This window comes from Seriola lalandi, unplaced genomic scaffold (genome assembly GCF_002814215.2).
Source record: "Seriola lalandi dorsalis isolate HSWRI2012SDOR001 ecotype SW California unplaced genomic scaffold, Sedor1 jcf7180002054437, whole genome shotgun sequence".
Taxonomy (NCBI): Eukaryota; Metazoa; Chordata; class Actinopteri; order Carangiformes; family Carangidae; genus Seriola; species Seriola lalandi.
In genome coordinates, this window is record NW_019524990.1 from 49,127 (window position 1) to 56,275 (window position 7,149).

Here is a 7,149-nt window from a genome sequence, read left to right on the forward strand (position 1 = left end):
AACAACAATATAAACATTTCCCAAAGCTAATAATCTATACATATGGATTACACAGCAGTTCTTCGACTGTAATAATAATAATATGCACATTCTGGATGTCATGTAGTGTGTTACCTTGTGTGAAGGATGCTGACAGTATGGTCACATGAAGGACCTTGTCTTAAAATCTACATGTTACATTTCAAACATTCTATGGGATAGAAGCTCGGGATTAAACTATTACATAGGAACATCTCATGAGTTAGAGAACAGTTAGATATTTAATTTTACATTCATCCTTTGATCTGTGTCTGTGAAGAGTGTTCTGCTGGTCACTACCCAGGATTGGAATGTGGGTTGTAGTTTATGACTCTTATCTCGAGAGGGACAGAGGAAGAGAGGTTGGTGTGTGTGTGCGTGTGTGTGTGTGTGTTCATGCATGGCACAGACAGGCCAGGATTCACACCTTAGTGTTAATCAGTCCTTTTTGTTGTTACTTGTCCTATACAAGAAACAATCAAATATCACTTCTCCAGTTATCTGGTGTCCATTGGTTGATCCTCTGGAGCTGACCCTTTGATCTTTGGTCTGGTTCTGTGTCGTTCAGCCATGCTAACAGCATGGTCTGTTTGTGGAAGAGGGGTCCTTTGTCTCTGTTTCCTATCAATCTGATAGTTTGATGGTGGAAAGAGTCGCAAAGTGTCAATTGTGAGTCCGTAACTCTGCATGTCCTTATAATGAACTTCCTTAATGGCTTGTGACTGATGCCAGGCCACGTATGTACGCTACACCCCTATTTTTTATATATATAAAAAAAAAATACTGTGCATGTGTAACTAGTGTGAGTAATTTTCATCAATATCAGAACAGTGAGTAGGTACCATTTGACAGGCAGCATGCTGCCCGCTTACCTTCCCACAGCCAACCAGTCTCTGCAACCAGAATTGCAACCAAATATCTTATTTACTTGACAGCCTGGCACTTACTGTCAGCACAGAAGATGTCAGGAAAGTACTCCAGGATGTTAACCCCAGGAAAGCAAATGGTCCTAATGCCATCCTGGGGAGGGCACTCAGAGACTGTACAGATCAGCTGGCAGAGGTATTCAGCAAAATCTTCAATCTCTTTCTTTCCACATGCACCATTTCCAAATGCCTTAAATCTGCCACCAATGTGGCTGTCCCGAAGCAAACATCTATTAGTTGCCTGAATGACTTCAGACCAGTGGCTTTCACCGCCACTGTAATGAAGTGCTTTAAGAGGCTGGTCCTGAGGCACATCAAATCAGCACTTCCACCAGCCCTGGATCAACACCAGTTTGCCTACAGAGCCAACAGGTCAACGGAGGATGCCATCAACACAGCCCTGCACATTGCATTGTCCCATCTGGAACATCCTGGCACATATGTTAGGATGTTGTTTTTGGACTTCAGGAAATAGGGTGTAGAACCTGCTCACATCAGAGGAGACACAGTGGAGAGAGTATCTTCCCTCAGATTCCTAGGCACACACGTCTCACAGGACCTCACATGGACCCTAAACATCACAGCTCTGGTGAAGAAACCACAGAAGTGGCTGTATTTTCTCAGGACACTGAGGAGAGCCAACCTGTCCCAGCAGCTGCTTCTGTCTTTCTATCGCAGCAACATTGAAAGTATCCTCTACTATGGCATAGTGGTATGGCTTGCCAGCTGCACTTCAGCTGACAGGAAAGCTCTTCACAGAATCAGGAAACTAGCACAACAAATCACTGGCACTCAGTTACCATTACTTGAGGACATTTACAGAACCTGCTGCCTTCTATGGGCCACAAACATCATCAGAGATTCATCTCACCCAGGTCACCACCTTTCCACCCTGCTGCCCTCTGGAAGGAGATACAGATCCTTAAGATCTCACACTTCTAGATTCCTGGCAAGTTTTTACCCAAGTGCTATCAGAGTAATTAATGGCTGAACATCAGGCAACCATATCCTTTGAATAATAACCATATCCTGTGAGTGTGCAATATTATGTCAATTACCTACAGTGGGTACGGAAAGTATTCAGACCCCTTTAAATTTTTCACTCTTTGTTTCATTGCAGCCATTTGCTAAAATCAAAAAAGTTCATTTTATTCCTCATTAATGTACACTCAGCACCCCATCTTGACAGAAAAAAACACAAATGTAGAAATGTTTGCAAATTTATTAAAAATAGAAAAACTGAAATATCACATGGTCACATGGTCTTTTGAGCTAGTACAGCCATGAGTCTTCTTGGGAATGATGCAACAAGTTTTTCACATCTGGATTTGGGGATCCTCTGCCATTCTTCCTTGCAGATCCTCTCCAGCTCTGTCAGGTTGGATGGTGAACATTGGAGGACAGCCATTTTCAGGTCTCTCCAGAGATGCTCAATTGGGTTTAGGTCAGGGCTATGGCTGGGCCAGTCAAGAATGGTCACAGAGTTGTTCTGAAGCCACTCCTTTGTTATTTTAGCTGTGTGCTTAGGGTCATTGTCTTGTTGGAAGGTGAACCTTCAGCCAAGTCTGAGGTCCTGAGCACTCTGGAAGAGGTGTTCTTCCAGGATATCTCTGTACTTGGCCGCATTCATCTTTCCTCTAATTGCAAACAGTCGTCCTGTCCCTGCAGCTGAAAAACACCCCCATAGCATGATGCTGCCACCATGTTTCACTGTTGGGATTGTATTGGGCAGGTGATGAGCAGTGCCATAAAGCCCGGACTGGTGGAGGGCTGCAGTGATAGTTGACTTTGTGGAACTTTCTCCCATCTCCCTACTGCATCTCAGCCACAGTGATCTTTGGGTTCTTCTTTAATAATAATAATAATAATAATAATAATAATAATAATAATAATACTACTACTACATTTTATTTAAAGGTGCCTTTCTTGGCACTCAAGGACACCGTACACAGTTACACAAATCGAGATTAAAAACATATTAAAAATTAATTAACAACAATAAAAATGAAATATAACAATACAAAAGTAACAGTAGACAGTAACAATGATGGTTGGAGTGGGACCAAAACAGCTCGAAACCAGCCGGGAGAAGTCGCTGGGCTGTTGCCATGTCTCGGCCAAACAAAGAAAGTCTAGCCCACGGTCTGCGATGATGTCCTGGAAGATGTCCCCCGCCCGTCAGCGAGCGGATGTCCAGCAGAGCGAAGCCGAGTGAGGTGCCGTCGTAGCCGGCGGTGGTGCCAGCCAACGAGGCCAGGCGGGTCAGCACACCGCGGTCGACAACCCGGCCGGTGGAGCGCGGAGGGCGCCGAGAGCTGGACCAGATGGACCCCACCGCTGCCGAGATGTCACAGTGGAAATTCCGGCGGGACCCTCGGCGAATGCATCTCCGGCGGGGCCGGAAGGCGACGTCTGGGTGAAGGTGGAGTGCCCCAGGCGCAGGTCCAGGCAGGCGACAGCGCAGCCGGAGCAGGTCAGCGGCCGAGCACTGAAGCATCACCAGCACTGGCAGGTGGACGGGCAGTAGAAAGAGCCAGACACATACGGAAAAGATGTATGTCCTACCGTCCACATTGTGGACGAGAACTCAGGCAGTGTTCACCAGATAAACGTCAAGTGAGGCTCAAGCCGGAACAGAACAGATGAGCTAACGGTAGGCTAGTTAAGACTCACACGGACGTAGTGCCAGTAGATCGTAGAAATATTCCAAATAAAGGCAATTACAAGGTCCGATTAGGTTTATAGAAACTATAAAATAAGTCAGAACTTCTGAAAAGTTGAAAAAAAAATATTAAAAGTTAAAAAGTTAGGTTACCGGCGATCAGCGGCAGCAAGTTGCGCCAGCGTTCACTCTTGTTGCCAAGGTAACTTTACCTCTTTACCAAGGCTCTTCTCCCACGATTGCTCAGTTTGGCTGGTCGGCCAGGTGTAGGAAGAGTTCTGGTCGTCCCAAACTTCTTCCATTTAAGGATTATGGAGGCCACTGTGCTGCAGAAATTCTTTTGTAACCTTGGCCAGATCTGTGCCTTGCCACAATTCTGTCTCTGAGCTCCTTGGGCAGTTCCTTCGACCTCATGATTCTCATTTGCTCTGACATGCACTGTGAGCTGTAAGGTCTTATATAGACAGGTGTGTGTCTTTCCTAATCAAGTCCAATCAGTTTAATTAAACACAGCTGGACTCCAATGAAGGAGTAGAACCATCTCAAGGAGGATCAGAAGAAATGGACAGCATGTGAGTTAAATATGAGTGTCACAGCAAAGGGTCTGAATACATATGACCATGTGATATTTCAGTTTTTCTTTTTTAATAAATTTGCAAAAATTTCTACATTTTTGTTCTTTTCTGTCAAGATGGGGTGCTGAGTGTACATTAATGAGAAATAAAATGAACTTTTTTGATTTTAGCAAATGGCTGCAATGAAACAAAGAGTCAAAAATTTAAAGGCGTCTGAATACTTTCCGTACCCACTGTATGTGCAATAATAACTGAGTATATGGATTCACTCTGCTTTTATACTTCTGTTAATTTTTTTGTTTTTATTTATATGTTTGGAATGTGTCTACCTTAGTTTTGCCATTACATGTACTTATGTTTACTCTGTGTATTACTCCATGTACCACTGGAGACATGTAATTTTGTTGTACAGTGTGCAATGACAATAAAGGCTCTGAATTGAATTGAATTGAATTGAATTGAAATGTAAACAGTGATATAAGACATGAGGACCTCTCAGCCACTTTTATTTTGTCAGTGTGGCTTAAAGCCCAGGTAAGAATTGTTTTGTTTTTTTTTAGGGGCGTTGTGTGGCGTAGTGGTCTAAGCAGGTGCCCCATGTGTAGAGGCTACAGTCCTCGCTGCAGTTGGCCCCGGTTTCGAATCCCGCATCGGATGGCCTTTCGCTGCATGTCATTCCCCCTCTCTCTGCCTCCCCGTTTCCTGTCTCTCTCCACTATACTGTCAAATAAAGGCATAAAAAGCCCCCCAAAAGAATATATATATATAAAAAAAAAAAAAGAATTGTTAGTTTTTCATCGTATCTTAAGGGAACATTTATTATTTATTAGGGCCCGAGCGCCAAGGGTGCCAGGGCCAGAATGGTCCCTTCAGTGAGATAATTGGTCCTATCAAAGGACTTAATGCTTATTTTTCAAATCTTTCGAAATTTTCATTTTATGAACATGTTTTTGAGGTCTTTAGGATGCATATTAACTCACAAAAACTTTGCATACGTTAGTACTAGTGAGTAGTTTGATTTGATATTGCAATTGGGCATGTTGGCTCTACAGCACCCCCTAATTACTGAGAGTGTTTTTGAGATGCTAGGAGTGGTCAAAAACTCACAAAACTGCACATACATCGAAACTCGCATATATGTCAATATTTGATATGGATGTTGGTATTGGGTGTGGCAAAAAGGGCACAAGGGCACCCTCCAGCAGCACTACACCAGATCTCGTTGTGACAGACTCACACATCCACAGTAGAGAGAAAAGAAGAAATATATTAAAAGATCTATCTCATGTTTTATGAATCGATATCGGAGTATTCAAATGAAGATCGATTTTAATCACAGAATCAATTTTCAGCCTAGCCGTAGTCATCAGTGTAGAGGATGAAGAGCAGAAGTGAAAGGACACATCCCGAGTGAGGAGCCAGTTGAGGTGTGTAAGAGGTTTGAGAAGGTATTGTTGACCAGCACTCTGTGACCTGTTGGTGTCAGGCCGGCACTCAAAGCAGGACTCAGATGCAGAGATTGCCGTCAACTGCCGTGACTGGAGGCTCCGGCACAATGGGTGGGTTATGGGTCTGCTGCAGGTGTCCGAGCAGATCCTGCACTTGGGATGAAAGTTAACCCAACTGTGTGACCATCGCCACCTGAAACTCCTCCTGGCGGGAGAGTCGGGCCTCCTGTGCGTGCAGCGCGGCCGTCAGCTGGCCAGTCTCTGCTGAGTCCATACTGGCCAGAGTGTACTGTCAGGCCGGGACTCAAAGTAGGACTCAGATGCAGAGATTTATGAAACAATAGGCTTTTATTGAATTCACCGGAGACCTCAGACAGTGTGATAAACAAATGGCTATAAAAAAGGCTAGACACTAACTCTGAATTCTGAGGATCAAAAAAAACTTCAGGAGGAGGAAGAAGGCTCTAATCAAAAGAAACAAACCGATTAACACAAAACGCTCTGTACGGAGGAAAAATCTGACTAAAAAAAAATAAACCAAAATAATCTACTCACGCTACTAAGTGGGATTCTAGAGTAATTAATAACTTGGCCACACAAAATAAAAATCACTCATACCGAGGATAGACTAAGATCTATGGAAATAGATCCATAGATCTATTTGTAAATTTTTCCATAGCTAAAGTTCATAGCCCTTTGTTTTCCCTCGAGGCAAGAAAATACAAACAAAAATTCACTCTTAAAGAGGAAAAACAAAAGGGCTATGAACCTAAACTATGGCAAGAATTTACAAACAAAAAAATCACTCTTAACGAGGGAAAACAAAGGGCTATGAACTTTAGCTATGGAAAAATTTACAAATAAAAAAATCACTCTTCTCGAGGTACATACAGCTTACTTTGGCGATTACTATGGCTGTGGGCATGGACAAAGGCTCTGGTGCAGGTCGAGGACGAAGACACTCTGGCACAAGACAAGGGGAACACAGACTATTTAAACACATGGATGGAAATAGGGGACAGGTGGAAACACTTAGGGCAATCAGACTGAGACACATGAGGAAGGGCAAGTGACCTGAAACGAGAGGAGAATTACTTTTCAAAATAAAACAGGAAATGACAGAACAAAACAAACCCAGGACAAGACAACCTCACCACGGTGTGACAGAACCCCCCCTCATAGGACCGGCTACCAGACGATGGTCGCGGTCGAAGTCATTAATGAGACTACGGTCCACGATGAACCGTGACGGGATCCACTGTCTCTCCTCCAGGCCGTACCCCTCCCAGTCCACCAGGTACTGTTTGCCCCGGCCCCTGTAGCGAACAGCCAGCAGCCGTTTAACCTTGTAGACAGGACCCCCGTCTATCACCTCAGGAGGAGGAGGGGTCGGGAAGGACGGAACCAAGGGACTCTCCTTGGCCGGCTTGACCTGACTGACATGGAAGGTGGGGGCGAGGCAGGTGGAGACGGACAGCTGCAGGACCGATGACCTTGGTAATGGGGAAGGGACCCAAATC